Raw genomic sequence first — 20,000 nt, forward strand, 5'->3', positions numbered from 1 at the left:
AGAAGCTGAGACATGAGAATCGCTTGAACCTAGGAGGTAGAGGTTGCAGTGAGCCAAGATTGCACCACTGCCCTGCAGTCTGGACGACAAGAGTGAGACTCTGTCTCAAAAAAAAGAAAAAAAAGAAAAGAAAAGAAAGAAAAGGCAGACAGTATTTCTTGACCTATGGTCAGGGAGCTATCATGGGCCTACAAAGCCTCCTGAAAGGCTGGGTCTCTCCAATTCTTGATCTGCAAATCCATTTTCCCTTTGTTTTAGCTAAGAGGTGGGATAGGAGAGAAGACAAAACACCGAGTGTGTTCATGCAGAAGTGACTCATCATAGAAGAAATATTACGAAATTTCCAACAAATGATAGAATGTTCTCATTCATTTTAAAATAAGCAGGATTCGTCTCTGGGATGATTCGTGCTGAGCACTGCAGCCAAATGGAACTGCTGTGGGCAGTAGATATTTATGGATTTAACATTTAAGGTTTTTACCATTCCTGAGTAAATGCTGGTCATGCATCATTTTGCTGACACCTAAATCTGAATCCTGTGCACTAGGACATGGACATACAGAGGCAAGCCGGTGGGCTCTGCTCTCCAACGTGTGAGGATGCCATGAAGGGTCAGCAGCCTGCAACCCCAAAGTCCCTCACCAGAACCTGACCATTGCCAACACCCTGATCTCGACATTCCCAGTTTCCAGAACTGGGAGAAATGAATTTCTAGCATTTATTATTTTTAAAAAAGCAAGTCACATAGTTAGTTACTAAGTTAGCCTAGCTGATGGTCCATCCTTTATAGCATGTGTAGCTTGGTAGCTATATACTCAGCATCATGTGTGCATTTTATGAGAAAAATTTCATCATATAGTGGTGCATAGGAACATTTAAGGTTCTAAAAGATCTTGGATGTATCCTTCAAAACTGTCAAGGTCTACCATTCTTCAGTTCTACTCTTATTTCCTGCTTTTGTGCCTTTGGATGTACTCATATCCGGCCAGCCTCCCCCCATATCCAACTATTAAAATTATGTTTAAGAAGCATATCACCTCTCTCAATTAAGTTTTTCTTAATTATTTTCCACTAACATAATATCTCCTTGCCTCGGACTTCCTTGGAATTTTGTTTGTGTCCTTTTTTATGGCTTTTATCTGATCTTGTATTAGGGTTCACTGGGGAAACAGAACCAACAGAATATATTTAGATACATAAGAGAGGATTTGTTATGGGAATTGGCTCATGCAATTATAGAGGCTGAGAAGACCCATAATATGCTGTCTTTGAGCTGGAGGACCAGGAGAGCAGGTGGTTAATTCAGTTTGAAGGCCTGAGAACCAGGGAAGCTGATGGTGTTACTCTCAGTCCAAGGCAAAAGGCTGAGAAATTGGGAGGCCACTGGTGTAAGTCCCAGAGTTCAAAGGCAGAGAATCTGGAGCTCTGATGCCCTTGAGCAAGAGAGAGGATTGGCATTCCAAAAAGAGAGAGCAAATGCACCCTTCTTCTGACTTTTTGTTCTGTCCAGGACCTCACCAGAATGGATGATGCTTGCTCACATTGGCAAGGGGATCTTCTTTTTTTTTTTGAGACAGAGTTTCGCTCTTGTTACCCAGGCTGGAGTGCAATGGCGCGATCTCGGCTCACCGCAACCTCCGCCTCCTGGGTTCAGGCAATTCTCCTGCCTCAGCCTCCTGAGTAGCTGGGATTACAGGCAAACACCACCATGCCCAGCTAATTTTTTTGTATTTTCAGTAGAGATGGGGTTTCACCATGTTGACCAGGATGGTCTCGATCTCTCGACCTTGTGATCCACCCGCCTCGGCCTCCCAAAGTGCTGGGATTACAGGCTTGAGCCACCGTGCCCGGCAAGGGGATCTTCTTTACTCAGTCTACTGATTACAATGCTGATTTCTGCTGGAAACACCCCCAAAGACACACCCAGAAATCTTGTTTTACCAGTAATCTGGGTATCTCTTAACAGTCAAATTGACACATAAAATTAACCACCACAGACCTTCAATGTTAATAATCTGTATGCTCTATTTTATTTCTAACTCTGAGATTATAGTCATCTTTAGATTACCAGTGGATCTTATTCATCTGAGAAGAGTCCCTATGTCCCCAACCACCCTACTTCCATAGAGCCCCCACATGGCAGGGGCAAATAAATATTTGTTAAGTTGAATTGGGTTAAAGGCTGGTTCTGTTGTAGCAAAGTAAATAGACGTCTCTGGATGATAGCTTTTCCTGGATGTTACTAGTACTTTTGGTAGTCATCTATAAATAAAACCATATTACTGTGTTTTTTGGATAACCTGACCTAGGAAATACAGCAAATATGTGAGTCTGAGCCGGATCAATAACTGCGTTAACACAGATGTTTAATATTCCGTTCATCTTCTAATTTGACAATTTCCTACCTTGTCCAACTCTGCCTTTCTCAAATCTAATCCCTATTCACTCCATTATGGTACCCTCCTTGTTATTCCCTTTCTTATTACATTATATTGAAACATCAGAGAAACAGAACACATGCTCTAGACAGCCTATTGGCTCAAGTAGTCTAAATGAAGAGTTGATTTAAATGTTTTTTTTTTTTTTGAGATGTAGTCTCACTGTATCATCCAAGCTGGAGTGCAGTGGCGGGATCTCGGCTCACTGCAACCTCCACCTCCCGGGTTGAGGTGATTCTCCTGCATCAGCTTCATGAGTAACTGGGATTACAGGCACATGCCACTATGCCCAGCCAATGTTTGTGTGTGTGTAATTTTAGTAGAGACAGGGTTTCACCATATTGGCCAAGCTGGTCTAAAACTTCTGACCTTGTGATCTGCCCGCCTTGGCTTCCCAAAGTGCTGGGATTACAGGCGTGAACCATGGTGCCTGCCCAAATGTTTTTTCTTATAGCAAAACTTTAACCAAAGACTATATCAGCTTTGCAGGCACTTTCTAAACAATTTTGGGACCTGTTTCCTCTCCCTCCCCCAAATCCACTTTTTTCCTTTTCTTCACTGGGAAGGGAATTTCTTGAAAATATTATCTACACTGCCTTTCTCTACTATGTTATATCCCATTCAATTTACCAATTTACCTAGAAAACTGTGTCTTAGCCCAGGTTCTCTAGATTGCAGAGCCTGGGGTCAGGATTCAGGTGCTGATTCCCTTTTTGGGAGCTTAGAAAGGGAAAAATGAAGACAAAGGTAAATCAGCAGAGGCAGGATGATGTGTTACAATGCTTGTCCCTGCTTCAAACAAGCCACAATGAGAAACAGCAGGTGACTTAGCAGGTAGGGTCCTTTAGCCACGGGAGTTCTCTGGCACGGCTGCAAGGAGGAATCATACCTTAAAATGGAAGGGAACAATGAGAAAAATGTATCTGTTTGCCTCATTTCTGTCTCTTATTTCCCATTTGTCAAGTTTGCCCCACAAGAAAATAATTCCCTCTTACTTCTGCTGTGCAGCTTCCATGGTGCATCGTCTGGTCCATTTGTACCAGCTCAGGAAGCAAAATTCCATGCCCTGTGGTAGGTGTGGCAAATGTTTCATTCTCTCTGAAAGTGGAGGAGCAATTTAATGCAGAAGGGAGTGTGTGTAGGCCACACAAGTCAAGGACTTCAGGTAACTCAGGTAACTCAGCAGAGGCCCAGGGGTGTAGGAGGCGAGTGGTGTCTTTGGAGTGAAGGAAGCAGTTGAAGGGATATGACAGGGAGCACGAGGTTATGCCCCATTAACAGCACAGGTGACTTCGCCCTCACCTTCCTACTGAAACTTCTTTTGCTGAGGTCGTCAAAGAGGTCTTGGAAAATCCAGAGAACCCTTTCTAGTCCTTGTCTTATTGGACAGCTTTGCTCCATCTGACACAGCTGGCCATGCTCTACCTGAAGCTCTGTCCTCCTTTTAAAAGTTTTCCTGATTCACAGAATAGGTTATGTTCCTATCTCTCTGGCTGTATCTTCTTAAGGACGTCTTCCTTTTTCTATCTCTTAAAACTGGCTATTTTCTGTGGTTCCATTTTCAGCCTTATTTCTTGTATTCTCACTCTCCACATTTAGCTGTCTTCTCTGTGCTGATCATTGCTAAATCAGTATCTGAGGCCCAAATCTCTCTGTTCCAGATCTATGTGTGTAACTGTTTACCTGTCTCTACCTGGATGTTCAACTTGTGGGTAACCTCCCATGTAGGTACCGAGGAAGGAGAGCTAAGCAGAACAGAATCCTGGCACAATTAAGGCCTGAAGAATATCTCAGTTTACTCAGTTATTTCCTTTTATATAATGCTTTATATAATCATATATTAGTTTATAGGATTAGGGCTTGGAGAATATCTCAGTTTATAGTGTTACTACTCAGTTATTTTCCTTATATAATCCTCTATATATAATCATATATTATTTCATAGAATGAGTGCCTAAAGATTATCTTACCACTCAGTTATTTTCACACACACACACACACACACACACACACACACACATAATATCTTAGTTCATAATCGGAGGAATGCCTAGAGTAGACACAGTACAGAGCATGATTTAAGGAATAAGCAGCTTATAATCGGAGGAATGTCTAGAGTAGACACAGTGCAGAGCATGATTTAAGGGAAAAACGGTTATACCAGGACAAGAATCCATGGCCCAGGGGAGAATGTTCAGTATTGTAAAGATACCTGCCTAAAGATTATCTTACCACTCAGTTATTTTCTCTCTCTCTCTCTCACACACACACACACACACACACATAATATCTTAGTTCATAATCGGAGGAATGCCTAGAGTAGACACAGTACAGAGCATGATTTAAGGAATAAGCAGCTTATTATCGGAGGAATGTCTAGAGCAGACACAGTGCAGAGCATGATTTAAGGGAAAAACGGTTATACCAGGACAAGAATCCATGGCCCAGGGGAGAATGTTCAGTATTGTAAAGATACCTGCTGTATGGCAGGCTTGGGGCAAGAGCCACTCCTCCTGATAAAGGAGTTGTAGGACCTTGCTCCAGTTCTTGTGGAGGGCTGCCCTGAGACCGGCAATCTCTCGAGCATCCGAGCATCCAAGGGCTCAAAACCCCTCTGGATAATCGCACCTTGGTGACTGTGAACTTTTTATCAGCTCTTGTTACTGTGCTGCTTGAAAAGCATCTGCCTATAGAACTCATTGGAAGCTGCCAGCAGGTGGCGGTAACCCTGACAGCTCTGTTACTGCTGTGTGACTTAAAGCATCCTCCCGTAAATCTTAGAAGTAGCATGCCCATAGATAGAAGTATTGCACACTGCACCCTCTTCACTGCACATGGCCTACCTCCATGCCTTGGTGACCTAATGGGGGTGGACCCCCTACTACACATGGCCCACTTCCTTGCCTCGATGACCGAATGGGAATGGACCCCTTGCTGCACACTGTCCACCTCCTAGCCTAGGTGACCTAATGGGGGTGGACCCCTTGTTTTATTGCTCACAACCCTGTCACTATCCTTAAAGATGCCTTTGCTTACTGCCCTGCCCCCTATACACAATAAATTACTGATGCTTCTGGACTTTCAGGGCCTCGCCTGACTCCGCTCATAGGTGGTGTGGCCCCTCAAGCCTAGCTGCATTATCCTTGTACTTCTGTGTCCTGTCTCTTTATTTCTCGGATCCTGTGCCTCAGCACAGCATAAGGGACACCTCACGACCCTTTGGGACCCTCAGCCCTACACAACTCAGGATGTCAAATGTAACATTGCTAAAATTGACTCATTCTCTATACTGCCCCCCAAGCTCCACCAAACCTGCTTTTCTTCCTGTGACTCTGTCTTGGTAAATGTCACAAAACCAGAAACTGGGCAGTTCTCTTGAACTCATATCTTTCCTTCACATCTCACATTCAATAAATCACTATTTTTATTTTTTATTTTTTATTTTTTTTGAGATGGAGTCTTGTACTGTTGCCCAGGCTAGGGTGAAGTGGTGTGATCTTGGCTCACTGCAACCTCTGCCTCCCAGGTTCAAGCAATTCTCCTGCCTCAGCCTCTCCCAGCAGCTGGGATTACAGGCAACCATCACCATGCCAGTTAATTTTTTTGTATTTTTAGTAGAGATGGAGTTTCACCATCATGGTCAGGCTCGTCTCAAATTCCTGATCTCAAATGATTTGCCTGCCTCAGCCTCCCAAAATGCTGGGATTACAGGCATGAGCCATTGTGCCCAGTCCAGTAAGTCCCTATTGATCTTTCCTCCTAAATAGCTCTTAGATCCAGACCTCTTCTCTATTTCTACTGTCATTGTTTTCTTTCAAAACTGTAATTGCCTCCTAAATGTTCTCTTTGCTTTTGGCCTTGGCTTCTTTCAATCCATTTCCCAAAATGAACCTACAGTTATATTTTTAAAATGCAAATCACCATAATGAAACAGTGTTTACTTCATGGATATAAGAATAATTTAATGTTATAAGTACCTATTTAGGCTGAATGTGGTGGTTCATGTCTGTAAGCTTAACACTTTGGGAGGCCAAGGCAGGAGGATCCTTTGAACTTAGGAGTTTGAGATCAGTCTGGGCAAAATAGTGAGACCCTGTCTCTAGAAAAAAATTTTAAAAAAATTAGTTGGACATGGTGACATGCACCTGTGGTCCCAGCTACTCAGAAGGCTGAAGTGAGAGGATTGCTTGAGCCTGGGAGTTAGAAGCTGCAGTGAGCTCGGATTGCACCACTATACTCCACCTGGGCTATAGAGCAAGACCATCTCTAAAAAAATGTACCTAGTTACTTAATTTATATAATCAATGTATTAAGGGAGAAAAATCATATGATCATCTCAACAGAATGCTAAAAAATTTGATAAAAATCAATATACATTAAAACAATTTATTGTGATAAGTACATTTAGCATGAGATCTACCCTCTTAACAATTTTTTTTTAAGATAAAGTCTTGCTCCATCACCCAGGTTGGAGTGCAGTGGCACAATCTTGGCTCACTGCCACCTCTGCCTCCTGGATTCAAGCAATCCTCTTGCCTCAGTCTCCTGAGTAGCTGAAACTACAGGTGCATACCACCACGCCTGGCTAATTTTTGTATTTTTACTAGAGATGGGTTTCACTATGTTGGCCAGGCTGTTCTTGAACTCCTGACCTCAGGTGATCCACCTGCCTTGGCCTCTCAAATTGCTGGGATTATAGATGTGAGCCACTGTGCCCGGCCAACAAATTTTGAAGTTTACATTATTGTTGACCAAGTTTCAATGCTGTACAGCAGATCTCTAGACTTACTCATTTTACTTGACTGAAACTTTATACACCATGATTATTAATTCTTAGTTTCCCCCTCCTTCAGCCATTGGTAACCACCATTTCACTCTTTGATTCTATGAATTGGACTAGGTAGAATTATGCCATATTTGTTTTTCTGCTTAAAATGATGTCCTACTTGTTCATCCATGTTGTCACTTATAGTATTCCATTGTCTGTATGTACCATCATTTTCTTTATCTGTTAATCTGTTGATGGACATTTAGGTTGTGTCTACATCGGCTGTTGTGAATGGTGCTGCAGTGAATATTGGAATGCTAATATTTCTTCAAGATCCTAATTTCAATTCTTTTAGAGAAATATCCAGAAGTGGAATTGCTGAGTCAAATGGCAGTTCTATTTTTAACTTTTTGAAGAAATTTCATTGTTTTTCATAGTAGCTGTACCATTTTGCATTCTCCCCAATGGTGTGCAAGTGTTCCCTTTTCTCCACATCCTTACCAACACTTGTTATCTTTTGTCTTTTTGATAGTGGTCGTCCTGACAGGCTGGAGGTTATAGTTCATTGTGGTTTTGATTTGCATTTCCCTGATGATTAGTGATACTGTTGAACATTCTTTCGTATGCCTATTGGCCAATTATATGTCTGCTTTGAAGAAATGTCTGTTCAGGTCAGGTCCTCTGCCTGTTTTTCAATAGTGTATTAGGGTATTAGGTTTTGGTTCTTTTTTTTAACGATTGAATTGTAGAAGTTTCATATATTTTATTAGATTAATCCTTTACCAGTTACATGGTTTGCAGATATTTTTTCCCATCCTTTCGGTTGCCTTTTCACTGCGTTAAGTTTTTTCTATTGCTGTGGAGAAACTTTTTAGTTTGTCTCTTTTGATCTTTGTTGGTTTAAAGTCTATTTTATCAGAGACTAGGATTGCAACTCCTGCTTTTTTTTGCTCTCCATTTGCTTGGTAGATCTTCCTCCATCCCTTTATTTTGAGCCTTTGTGTATCCTTGCATGTGAGATGGGTTTCCTGGCTACAGCGCACCAATGGGTATTGGCTTTTTATCCAATTTGCCAGTCTGTGTCTTTTGATTGGGACATTTAGTCCATTTACATTTAGGGTTAATATTGGTTTTTTTTTTTGAGATGGAGTTTCGCTCTTGTTAACCCAGGCTGGAGTGCAGTGGCACGATCTCGGCTCACCGCAACCTCCGCCTCCTGGGTTCAGGCAATTCTTCTGCCTCCGCCTCCTGAGTAGCTGGGATTACAGGCACACGTCACCATGCCCAGCTAATTTTTTGTATTTTTAGTAGAGATGGGGTTTCACCATGTTGACCAGGCTGGTCTTGATCTCTTGACCTCGTGATCCACCCGCCTCGGCCTCCCAAAGTGCTGGGATTACAGGCTTGAGCCACCGCGCCCGGCCAAGGGTTAATATTGTTATGTGAGAATTTGATCCTGCCGTTTTGATGCTAGCTGGCTGTTTTGCCCATTAGTTGATGCAATTTCTTCATTGTGTCGATGCTGTTTACCATTTGGTTTGTTTTTGGAGTGGCTGGTACTGGTTATTCCTTTCTCTGTTTAGTGCCTCTTTCAGGAGCTCTTGTAAAGCAGGCCTGGTGGTGATGAAATCTCTGAGTACTTGCTTGTTCGCAAGTACTTTTTTATTTTTATTTTTCCTTCACTCCTGAAGCTTAGTTTGGCTGGATATGAAATTCTGGATTGAAAGTTCTTTTCTTTAAGGATGTTGAATATTGGCCCCCACTCTCTTCTGGCTTGTAGGGTTTCTGATGAGAGATCTGCTGTGAGTCTGATGGGCTTCACTTTGTGGGTAACCCAATCTTTCTCTCTGGCTGCTCTCAACATTTTCTCCTTCATTTCAGCCCTGGTGAATCCGATGATTATGTGCCTTGGGGTTGCTCTTCTTGAGGAATATCTTTGTGGTGTTTTCTGTATTTCCAGGACTTGAATATTGGCCTGCCTTGCTAGGTTGGGGATGTTTTTCTGGATAATATCCTGAAGATTATTTATTTATTTATTTATTTTAGTATTTTTTTTCGAGACGGAGTTTCGCTCTTGTTACCCAGGCTGGAGTACAATGGCGCGATCTCGGCTCACCGCAACCTCCGCCTCCTGGATTCAGGCAATTCTCCTGCCTTAGCCTCCTGAGTAGCTGGGATTACAGGCACGCGCCGCCATGCCCAGCTAATTTTTTGTATTTTTAGTAGAGACGGGGTTTCACCACGTTGACCAGGTTGGTCTTGATCTCTTGACCTCATGATCCACCTGCCTCGGCCTCCCAAAGTGCTGGGATTACAGGCTTGAGCCACCGCGCCCAGCCTGAAGATTATTTTTCAGCTTGGATTCATTCTCTCCATCACATTCAGGTACACCTATCAAATGTAAATTAGGTTTTTTCACATAGTCCCATATTTCATAGAGACTTTATTCATTCCTTTTTACCCTTTTTCTCTAATCTTGCCTTCTCATTTTATTTCATTGAGTTGATCTTCGACCTCTGATATCCTTTCTTCTTCTTGGTCAATTCGGAAGTTGAAACTTGTGTATGCTTCATGAAGTTCTTGTGTTGTGTTTTTCAGCTCCATCAATTCACTTATATTCCTCTCTGAGTTGTTTATTCTCGTTAGCATTTCATCAAATCTTTTTTCAAAGTTCTTAGTTTCTTTGCATTGGTTTAGAACATGTTCTTTTAGCTCATAGAAGTTTCTTATTACTCACCTTCTGAAGCCTGATTCTATCAATTCTTCACACTCATTCTCCATCCAGCCTTGTTCCCTTGCTGGTGAGGAGTTGTGATCCCTTGTAGGATCCCTTGTAGGAGGAGAGGCATTCTGGTTTTGGGTGTTTTCATCCTTTTTGTGCTGGTTTCTTCCCATCTTTGTGGATTTGTCCACCTGTCTTTGTACTTGTTGACTTTCAGATTGGGTCTCTGAGTGGATGTCCAGTTTGTTGATAATGAAGTTATTTCTTTCTGTTTGTTAGTTTTCCTTCTAACAGTCTGGCTCCTCTGCTGTAGGACTGCTGAGGTCCACTCCAGGCCCTGCTTGCCTGGAGATCACCTGCAGCGGCTGCAGAACAGTAAGGGTTGCTGCCTGTTTCTTCTTCTGCTATCTTTGTCCCACAATGATACCCACCAGATGTCAGTCTGAGCTCTCCTTTATGAGGTGACTCTTTGGATATATGGGAGTCAGGGAGCTGTTTAAGGAGACAGTCTGTCCTTTATAGGAGCTAAAGTGCTGAGCTGTGAGCTCCGTTGTTCATTCAGAGCTGCTGGGCAGGTATGTTTAAGTCTGCTGCAGCAGAACTCATAAACCCCCCTTAAAAAAAATTTTTTTTTCCTCAGGTGCTCTGTCCCGGGGAGTTAGGGCTTTATTTATGAGTTTCTGTTGTGCTGCTGTCTTTTTTTCAGGGCTGCCCTGTCCAGCGAGGAGGCAGCCTAGTCACTGTCTGCCTGCAGAGGCTTTGCTGAGCTGCTGTGCACTCCGCCCAGCTGCCATATGAACTTCCCTGCAGTCCTGTTTATACGAGTGTAGTTAGAACTGCCTCTATAATGGCAGACTCTCTCTATAATGGCAGGCTTCCTCGGCAATGGCGGGCTGCCTCAGCAATGGCAAAGTACCTCTGTAGTGGTGGACTGCCTTGATAATGGTGGATACTCCTCCCCCACAGAGCTGGACCATCCCAGGTTCAGCTGTGCTTGCTGTGAAACTCTCAATCCAGAGCATTTCTGATTGCTGTTTTTTTGTGGGGGTGGGAGCAGCCAAGCCTGATCACCAGGCTCCTTGCCTCAGAGCCTTTTTTTTTTTTTTAGTTGAACGGTTGACTGTCTCCCAGGTGTTCCAGTCACCTGTTGAAAAGGTGCCAGGATCTGTTTGATTTCCCATGTGGTGACCCACTGTGCTGGATAAAACAGCAGCGCTGAGATTCATGGCATTTTTTTTGCCTGGAAATCTCCTTGCCTGGTTTCCTGTTTCAGTCCCCATTTTAATCAGATGAATAGGTGACTCTGCCTTCCCGGAGCTCCAATCACAAGCTAAAATGGTGCCTGGACCTGTGTATTTTGTACGGAGAATCACGGTGCCACGGCTCCAGCAAAACAGCCACACCAGCCAAAACAGCCATGCTGGTGACCCATGGGGCTCCTCCCCCTGGGAATCTCCTGGTCTGTGGGCAATAAAAATCCATTTGGAAATGTGGCATCCACTCACCCTCTGTGCTTTGACTGGGAGCTACAGTTCTGAGCTGCTCCTAATTGTCCATCTTGGATCCCTCAGGATAGATATTTTTAAAAATACCAAGTCTTCCAATCTTTAAGCAATGGATGTCTTTTCATTTATTTATGCTTTTGAGTTTTCAGTATACAACTTTTCACCCTTATAGTCAAGTTTAGTTCTAGGCATTGCATTCTTTTTTTTTTTGAGATGAAGTCTTTCTCTGTCCTCTGTCACCCAGGCAGAAGTGCAGTGGTACAATCTTGGCTCATTGTAACCTCCGCCTCCTGGGTTCAAGTGATCCTCCTGCCTCAGCCTCCCAAATAGCTGGGATTACAGGTATCTGCCACCATGCTTGGCTTATTGTTGTGTTTTTAGTAGAGATGGGGTTTTGCCATCTTGGCCAGGCTAGTCTCGAACTGATCTCAGGTGATCTGCCCACCTTGGGCTCCCAAAGTGCTGGCATTATAGGCGTGAACCACTGCACTGGCCCAGTATCTCATTCTTTTTGATGCTATTTTAAATTAAATTATTTTCCTAATTTCCTTTGCATATAGTTCATTGTAGGCATACAAAAATGCAATTGATTTTTATATTTTATACCCTGCAGCTTCACTGAATTTATTTATTAGTTCTAATAGGTTTTTGGTTTTTTTTTTGGATAGTGTCTTTACGGTTTTCTACATATGAGAAATTGTCATCTGCAGACAGGGAAAATTTTACTTTTTCTTTCTAATTTGAACACCTTTTATTTATTTTTCTTGCCTAATTGCTTTGGCCAGGACTTCCTGTACTATGTTGAACAGAAGTGGTGAGAGTAGGTATCCTTGCCTTGTTCTTCTGTTTTCACCATTAGTGTAATATTAGGTGAGAACTTTTCATTTATAGTATTTATTATGTTGAGGTAATTTCATTCTCATCTTCATTTGTTGAGTTTTTATCATGAAAGGGTGTTTAACTTTGTTAAATGCTTTTCCTGCACCTATTCAGAAGATTATGTGATTTTTATCTTTTATTCTGTTAATGTGATATATTAAATTTATTTATTTGTATATTTTGAATCATCCCCACATCCCAGGGATGAATCTCACTTGATCATGATGTATGATCCTTTTAATATGTTACTGGATTTGTTTTGCTAATATTTTGTTGAATATTTGCATCCATATTCATCAGGGCTTTTCCTCTCTTTTTTTTTTCTTTCTTAAACAGAATTTCACTCTTCTTGCCCAGGCTGGAGTGCAATGGCACAATGACGGCTCACCACAACCTTTGCCTCTTGGGTTCAAGCAATTCTCCTGCCTCAGACTTCTGAGTAGCTGGGATTACAAGTGCATGTCACCACTCCCAGCTAATTTTGTGTTTATAGTAGAGATGAGGTTTTTCCATGTTGATCAGGCTAGTCTCAAACTCCCAACCTCTGGTTATCTACTGGCCTCAGCCTCCCAAAGTGCTGGGATTACAGGTGTGAGCCACCGTGCCCGACCATACTTTTCTTTTCTTGTGATGTCATTGTCTAGCTTTGGTACTGGGGTACTGCTATACTCATGAGTTTAGAAGTATTCCTTCTTCAATTCTTTGGAAGAGTTTTAGAAGGATTGATGTTAATTCTTCTTTAATGTTTGGTAGAATTCCCCAGTGAAGCCATCTGGCCCTGGGTATTTTTCTTGCTGTTGTTGGGAGACTTTTGGTAACTGACTCAATCTTCATACTAGTTATAAATCTGTTCAGACTTTCATTTAGTCTTGGTAGATTGGATGTGTCTTGAAATTTGTTCTTTTTTTCTACACTGTCCAGCTTGTTGCTGGCATGTAATAGTTCATGTAATAATAGTCTCTTATCCTTTTTATTTCTGTGATATCTATTTTTCTTTCATTTCTGATTGTATTTATTTCAGTATTCTCTCTTTTCTTTCGTAGTCTGTCAATTTAGTTTTATGTTTTAAGAAAACCAGCTCAGTTTTATTAATTTGATTCTATTGTGTTATTTTATTTGATTTATTTCTGCTATAATCTTTGTTATTTTCTTCCTTCTGGTAACTTTGGGCTTAGTTTATTCTTTTTAAAAAATTTCCTTGGCTTGTTAAGTCATGTTGTTTGAAATCTTTCTTTATTTTTTATTTTATTTTATTTTATTTTTGAGATGTGGTCTGGCTCTATTCGCCCAGCTGGAATGTAGGGGCCTGATCTTGGCTCACTGCAGCCTCAGCCTCCTTGAGTTTAAGCCATCCTGTTACCGTAGAGTACCAAGAAGCTGGGACTACAAGCATGTGCCACTACACCTGTCTAATTTTCGTATCTGTTGTAGAGATGGGGTTTCACCAGGTTGCCCAGGCTGGTCTCGAACTCCTGAGTTCAAGTGATCTGCCTGCTTTCCAAAGTGCTGGGATTACAGGTGTGTGCCACTGTGCCTGGACTTTCTTCTTTTTAAATGTAGGCATTTTTCACTATGAACTTCCCTTTTAATACTGCTTTTGCTGCATCCCGTAAGTTGTTTTTTCATTTTTGTTTCAGGTATTTTAAATTTTCCTTTTTGATTTCTTTTTTGACAGAATAGTTGTTCAAGAGTGTATTGTTTAATTCTCACATATTTATGAATTTTCCAGTTTTCCTTCTGCTATTGAAAGGGATGGAGGTTGAGGGATGGAGGTTGTAGAGCTTCCTACTCTGCCACATAGTTAATGTCACTCCTCTCAACATACATTTTTGATTTAAGAAAAATCATCGTTAACATTTTATATGTTAAAGAATATTGATCTCAAACCAATCGAGATCACAGGTGTGCACCACCATGCTCAGCCAATTTTTTGTATTTTTAGTAGAGATGGGGTTTCACCATATTGGCCAGGCTGGTCTCAAACTCCTGACCTCAGGTGATCTGCCCACCTAGGCCTCCCAAAGTGTTGGGATTATAGGCATGAGCCACTGTGCCTGGCCAAACCTATAAATTTAACAAAATCCCAATAAAAATACCTAGGAACATTTTTAGAATGTAAAAATAAACTATTTTAAGATTTATTTAGAAAATAAACAAATGAAGAATGTCAAGCACACTTGTAGGAAGAACAGTAGTTAAAAGTTCTTTTCCTATCAGATATTAATGTGAACTAGGAAGATATAATAACTAAAACATTGCTGTTTTAGCTAAAAAAGAGACAGTTCAGAAATACATCCAAATGGGTATGAGTTTAGAATATAATAAATCTACCTCATGTCAGTGGAGAGAGTGTGAAGATGAATAATCATTAAAACAAAGTTAAATCCAAACTCACATAGTACACTAAGATAAATTCCAGAAGGATTAAAAATTATAATGTAAGTAGAAGAAAATACAGGTGAATATTTATAAAACTTTGGGGGTAAGGGATGAAACTAAAAGGCTTAAAATATAAAGGATGATAGATCTGGTTATATGAAAATATAAAACTTTTCTGTAGTAAAATTTATCATAAACTAAATTGAAAGACAAATTACATTGGAGGAAAGTATCCTTAACCAAAGATTCTTTTTGTTGCTCTTCTCTTTGACAGAGTTTCACTCTGTTGCTAAGGCTGGAGTGCAGAGGAGTACTTCTCACTGCAGCCTCAAACTCTTGGGTTCAAGTGATCCTCCTGCGTTAGCCTCCCAAGTAGCTTGGACTACAGGCATGTGCCACCATGCCCAGCTAACTTTTTCATTTTTTGTAGAGACAGAGTCTCACTATGTTGGCCAAGCTTGTCTTAAACTCCAGGGCTCAAGTGATGCTCCCACTTTAGCCTCCCAAAGTGTTGAGATTACAGGCTTGAGCCACCACATCCAGACCAAAGATTATTTTCTTTAACATTCAAAGACTTTCTTCAAATCAATAAGTGAAAATACTTTTTCATTCACACTGCTTCACTTGACTAGCCTAAAAACAAAATTAAATTAAAAAGAAAATACACTATTGACTAGAAATATATAGGCATTTCAACGGAAGTCAAAGAATGGCTAGGAACAAAAAAAAAATTTATAGAAGGATATATTTATCTACTTAGTTTTGTTTTTTGGTTTTTTTTTTGAGATGGAGTCTTGCTTTGTCACTCAGCCTGGAGTGCAGTGGTGCAGTCTTGGCCCACTGCAGTCTCCACTTCCTGGGTTCATGCAGTTCTCCTGCCTCAGCTTTCTGAATAGCTGGGATTACAGGTGCATACCACCTTTCCCGGCTAATTTTTGTATTTTTAGTAGAGACGAGGTTTCACCATGTTGGCCAGGCTGGTCTTGAACTCCGGACCTCAAGTGATCCACCCACCTCAGCCTCCCAAAGTGCTGAGATTACAGGCATGAGCCACCCCCCCCCCCCCCCACCTATTTACTTAGTTTTTTATTGGGGGTTTTCCAGTAAAAACTTGAAAACTCAACATAGATGGAGCTGGAAGCCATTATCCTAAGCAGATTAAAGCAGGACAAGAAACCAAATACCACATGTTGTCACTTACGAGCAGGAGCTAAACACTAAGTCCACATGGATACAAAGAAGGAAACAAGTAACAGACACTGGGGCCTACTTGAGGGTGGAGGGAGGGAAGAGGGAGAGGATCCAAAAACTACCTATTGGGTACTATGCTTATTACCTGGGTGACAAAATAATCTGTACGCTAAAGCCCTGCGAACTGTATAACAAACCTGCACATGTAGCTCTGAACTTAAAAGTTAAAAACAACATCAACAACAAACTCTGAAAACCCCCTGGACAAATTAAGGAAGGACATTTAAAATAACAAGGCAATCTGGAAATGCAGCCAGTGGTGGGGAAAATATTAGTCTCACAAGCTGGCACTAGTGTTCTGATAGAGAGAGACTGTTTTGAGTTAGCAGAATAATTTAGAATCTGTCAGTTGGAACAAACAAAAGGAGGAACAAATGGCCCTGCATAAAAGGAAATGGGAATTGGAAATGAGTGCTTTGGAGTTTACAGCTGGAGGAGATTAAATTTGGAAAATGAAAAGGGGAGGAAGGGGAGAAGGTGGGCAGCTGGTGGAGGCATGGGCAGTGAGAACTGTCCAGTGCCAGGAGTGACTGGTGGACTCTTAAAAGAACTGCTCTCCAATACTTGGTTTCAAGATGTTCTCTAGCTTCAATATAAGCTATCCCCTCTAGCCTCCAAATCTTTCCTAAAAGTTTGCTAAACACACAACCATATTTAGGCCATCTTTTGGGGAGAGAAGACATTGAGGAAGTATCCAACAGGGTTATACATTATAGAAGAAGGGGCAAGGTGCCCAGGAAGTATAATGAGGGGTGGAGATCAAGGCAGAAAATCAGAGGTAGAGGTTGATGAAAAGAAACATACCTTTGGCCCAATATGAGACCCTTCAGAGCTATTGGTAGGGACTTGGGACTTGTGACATTCATAGGATAGGGGTTTGAGCAGGATTCTTTTATCTCTCTCTCTCTCTCTCTTTTTTTTTTTTTTTTTTCCTGAGATGGAGTTTCACTCTTGTTGCCTAGGCTGGAGTGCAATGGCCTGATTTCAGCTTACTGCAACCTCCATCTCTCAGGTTCAAGAGATTCTGCCTCAGCCTCCCAAGTAGCTGGGATTACAGGTATACGCCACTGTATCCAGCTAATTATGTATTTTTAGTAAAGATGGAGTTTCTCCATGTTGGTCAGACTGGTCTCAAACTTACGACCTCAGGTGATGTGCCTGCCTTGGCCTCCCAAAGTGCTGAGATTACAGGCATGAGCCACCACGCCTGGCCAATTATTTTATAATATCAAAGGTTGAGGAGACTCCAGAAGGTTGGAGGACCTTGTGAAATACATGGGGCTTGGGTGACACACGGAGGAGCGGAGAGAGAGAAGCCTTAGAAAATTGTTTAGCAGGATACACAGCATACAAAATTTACCCAAGGTACTAAGATGATAGCAATATTTAGTTTTCTCTTTCTGTTCATCTATCTTGATTCTTTTACAATAAATCCATTTTACTTGCATAAATTTTTAAAGGAAGAAAGCACTGAGTGGATAGGTCAATCCGCAGGGATAGAAAACTGTCTGGTGGTTATCAGGGGCTTGGAGGAGAGAGGAATGGGGAGTAATTGCTTAATGGGTATAGAATTTCCTTTTAGGGCCGGGCGCGGTGGCTCAAGCCTGTAATCCCAGCACTTTGGGAGGCCGAGGCAGGTGGATCACGAGGTCGAGAGATCGAGACCATCCTGGTCAACATAGTGAAACCCCATCTCTACTAAAAATACAAAAAAGTAGCTGAGCATGGTGGCACGTGCCTGTAATCCCAGCTACTCAGGAGGCTGAGGCAGGAGAATTGCCTGAACTCGGGAGGCAGAGGTTGCAGTGAGCCGAGATCGCGCCATTGCACTCGGTAACAAGAGCCTGGGTAACAAGAGCGAAACTCCGTCTCAAAAAAGAAAAAAAAGAAAAAAAAATTTCCTTTTAGGATGGTGAAAATGTTTTAGAACTGGATAGAGGGGGTTGTTTTACAACATTATGAATGTACTCAATGCCACTGTATTCAGCTTAAAAAAGTTAATTTTATGTTATGTAAATTTCACTTCAATAAGAAAAAAGAGGAAGAAAATGTACTTGGGAAAAAGATAGACAAGATGAATCAGACTCTGCCATTCTTATGCTGTACGTCCTTCAGGGACATCCTAACTCTTTGGCCTGGCTCCTCATGGCCTACCCCGTCACTGCTCCAGCACGACGACTCCTCCCTATAAACGTTGCTCTCCAGTGATTCACTACCATGTGCAGTCCTCTGAAAGGGCCTACTCTTTCCCATCTCCTTGCCTTTGTATGGGATTTCTCTTTTCTTGGAATGCCCTCCCCTTACTTTCTGCTTGTCTTTCAAAATTCTGCTAAACATCTTCTCCTTTGAGATGCTGTCCCTGATTCTGTAGTCGGGGAGTGTCTTTCCTGTACTCCAAGAGCCTTCTAGACATTTCTCTGTTACATCAGGATAGGTGATTGTGACCCCTGGAGGACAGGACCTGGGCCTTCCCCTCTGTTTATCATCAGAACTTGGCCCAGGACAGAAGCTACAGTGAATGTGGAGTAAATAAGAACAGACAGGCTGGGCGTGGTGGCTCACGCCTGTAATCCCAACACTTTGGGAGGCTGAGGTGGGCAGATCACCTGAGGTCAGGAGTTCAAGACCAGCCTGGCCAGCATGGTGAAACCCCGTCTCTACTAAAAATATAAAAATCAGCCAGGTATGTTGGTGTGTGCCTATAATCTCAGCTACTTGGGAGGCTGAGGCAGGAGAATCACTTGAACTCAGGAGGCAAAGGTTGCAATGTTTTCAAGGCTGGATGTAGTGGTGGGCTGAATAAAATAAATGGGAGTCCTAGTTTTCTTTAGGAAGAGCTAGTAAAGATTATGTGAGGCAGGATTCTGAAAGAAAGCAGGGGAATAAAACCTCCTCTCCAAAGAGGTCCCAGCGGATGACAAGCATGCAAAGGTAGACGAGGAAAGAAAGGGGAAGGAAATGCCACCCTGATTCCCTGGGTAGTTCAAGATCTCACTTTCCCCTCCTGTTGTTCTAGTCACTTTTAGAGAGGACAGTTCCAGAGAAAGATGGTTTCAAAAAGAAAAGAAACCCAATTGAATCCACTTCTGCCTTACTTATGTAAGAACACCTGTCATGTGCTGTACAATTCATTCCAGGCAGACTCCTGAGAAAGACCACTTTGTAAACCACCCTTCTGTCAAGGAAAGGCCAACAATTGTCCTTTGTCCATGGACCCCTCCCATCTTCCCACTATGAAGTTGCTGGTCCAAGCTGCTGCAAGGTTTGTGCAAGAAGAAATTTTTCCATTGTCCTGTAGAAATTAGGTCACTAAAGTGATGTCATTCATGATGTAAGGCTTTCCTTGCGTCCTGGTTGTTCCTGATGTGGGAAATCATGAGTTGCTCCCTGGCTGCATGTATTTCTTTTTTTTTTTTTCCTTTGGGTCAATAATACGGCCACATAGAAAATGGCCTGCTCCTTGGCCGGGTATGGTGGCTCATGCCTGTAATCCCAGTACTTTGGGAGGTTTAGGCAGGCAGATCACAAGGTCAGGAGTTCTAGACCAGCCTAGCCAACATGGTGAAACTATGTCTCTATGAAAAATACAACAATTATCTGGGCGTGGTGGTGATGCCTGTAGTCCCAGCTACTCCAGAGGCTACAGCAGAAGAATGGCTTGAACCTAGGAGGTGGAAGTTGCAGTGAGCTGAGATCCTGTCACTGTACTCCAGCCTGGGCTACAAGGGTGAGACCCTGTCTCAAAAAAAAAAAAAAAAAAAAGTCCCAATCATTCTTGGACTTAGAGATAAGTTTTAATTTCATGCTTTTCCCCCGACCTTTTTTTTTTTTTTTTTTTTTTTTTTTTTGATACAGGCTGGAGTGCAGTGGTGTGATTTGCTTCCAAGGCTCAAGTGATCCTCCAGCCTCAGCCTCCTAGTAGCTGGGACTACAGGTGCATGCCACCCAGCATTTTTTTGGGGAGAGGGGGTAGATTTTGGATTTTGCCATGTTACTCAGGCTGGTCCCAATCTCCTAGGCTAAAGCAACCTGCCTGCTTTGACCTCCCAACGTGTTGG

General features: G+C 42.1%; 1 long non-coding RNA gene across 13 annotated transcripts in view; it reads left to right on the plus strand.

Annotated features, from left to right (window-relative positions):
* Positions 1–20,000, plus strand: part of LOC120360976 (uncharacterized) — a 93,068-nt gene that overhangs the window by 33,403 nt on the left and 39,665 nt on the right. For 11 of the 13 annotated variants that reach the window (XR_012517992.1, XR_012517994.1, XR_012517987.1 and 8 more), the window contains one exon: positions 19,080–19,204. This is a non-coding gene — a long non-coding RNA (uncharacterized LOC120360976). Of the gene's footprint in view, positions 1–12,648; positions 19,205–20,000 lie in introns of all 13 variants that reach the window. The other 2 variants (XR_012517989.1, XR_012517998.1) reach the window with 2 other exon arrangements.

The sequence above is a fragment of the Saimiri boliviensis genome, chromosome 6, assembly GCF_048565385.1.
Source record: "Saimiri boliviensis isolate mSaiBol1 chromosome 6, mSaiBol1.pri, whole genome shotgun sequence".
Lineage (NCBI taxonomy): Eukaryota > Metazoa > Chordata > Mammalia > Primates > Cebidae > Saimiri > Saimiri boliviensis.